We start from the raw sequence: 1,898 nt of genomic DNA on the forward strand, positions 1-1,898 counted from the left end.
GATTACAGGCGTGAGCCACCACATCTGGCTGGGTGACCACTTTTTAACAAACATGTTAAGGCAATTCAGTAGAATTGGAGTCTTTTCAAGAAATAGTATAATACAGAATAATGGAATATGCCAAAACACCCCTACTTTGATTCATACTTATTCACACTATATTAACTAGATTGAATCACAGATTTTAATTTTAGCTTTATGTGTAAAAATGACACAAATTTCCATTAATGGGGAAAGAACAAATTGTATATGTTGATACAATATAATTCTAGTTAGTGATAAAAATGAAAGACAATTAATATAGGCAACATTACTGAATCTCAAAATAGGTATGCTGAGTGAAAGAAGCCACATCAAAGAAAAAAAAGAGAATAGGTAATGTATGATTCCATTTACATAAAACTATAGAAAATGAAAACTAATCTATAGTGACAAAAAAATTGGAGGTTGCCTAAGGACTAAGGGGAGAAAGAGGGAAGAAGGATAGATGATAAAAGGACTCAAGAAACTTGTAGGCAGTGGATATATTCAATATCTTGACTGTGGTGATAGTTTCATGCATGTATGCATATGCCAAAACGTATCAAATGTCACACTTTAAATATGTGCAATTCCTTGTCTATCAATTATATCTCAATTAAAAAAATTAAAAAAAGGAAAAACTTCAATCTTTATTTCTCATATATGTTTCCTAAACCAATATGCCATTTAAACATTTGCTAACAAATCAACCTTTCTGTTGTCTATTTTAATTAAACAATGAATCATTTATAAACTGGCAAAGTATAATTTATCTTCATTCTGTATAATTATTAAGAATGATATTAAAATGAATTTTATAAGAGTCTGTAATAATACATCAACCTAGACATATTTGAAAATTATTTCTTTTCAAATATATTACACAAAAACGGCAACTTTAAAAAAACTCCTAAGGAGAGATCTTGAGAGACGGTATATTACCATAAAAAAGAAAGGTCAAAAAGGTAGGAGAATGTGGATCTAGATTATTTTAGAGGCCTTCAGAGGTGTTAGTGACTTGCCTCAAGAGACATATGTCCCAGCTCCCTCATGGAGTGAGGATCAAAGGAACCATAAATGTAAACGACCCTGTCAACTGAGCTGTGCTGAGCTGTTTTCTCATCTGTTTGGTACAGGCAATGGGGCTAGGTGAAGGTACAGGTTACTTTGCAGATAAAACAGCTGAGGCTATAGGATAGGCAGCTTTTTGTCATTTTAGGAGTCAGTTTTCACTGTCACCCTCTATTAGTTCCCTATTGCTGCTGTAACAAATTACCACAGACTTAGTGGTTAAAACAACACAAATGTATTGTCTTATAGTTTAGGAGGTTAAAAGTCTAAAATTGGTTGCGGGGCTGCATTCCTCCTGGAGGCTTTCAGGGAAAATCCTCTCCTGGCCTTTTCTACCTCTTAGATAGAGGCTGCCTACGTGCTTTGGCTGCTGGCCTGTGTCATTCCAGCCTCTGCTTCCATCCTCCATCTCCTTCTCTCACTCTGACCCTCTTGCCTCTGTTTCACAAGCATCCACCAGGATAATCCAGGCTAATCTCTCCATCTCAAGATCCGTAACTTAATCACATCTGCAAAGACTCCTTGGTCATATTAGGCAACACACACACACACACGTTCTGAGGATTATACTGGACATTCTGTGGGGGGGCACTATTCCGCCTACCATACCCTCCATTTGGACCCTTTGATATGACCTCCATATTAGGGCTTTTTTTTCCTATTCTTTTACTGCTGCCCTTGAGAACCCTGTATTTCCCCCCTTGTTCCAGGACAAAGTAGCCTTAAGCTTTCCATTTATCTGTTCTTGTCTACTGAATTAAATTTTTCCTTCCTTCCTTCCTTCCTTCCTTCCTTCCTTCCTTCCT

This window comes from Hylobates moloch, unplaced genomic scaffold (genome assembly GCF_009828535.3).
Source record: "Hylobates moloch isolate HMO894 unplaced genomic scaffold, HMol_V3 SCAFFOLD_5, whole genome shotgun sequence".
NCBI classification, from domain to species: domain Eukaryota; kingdom Metazoa; phylum Chordata; class Mammalia; order Primates; family Hylobatidae; genus Hylobates; species Hylobates moloch.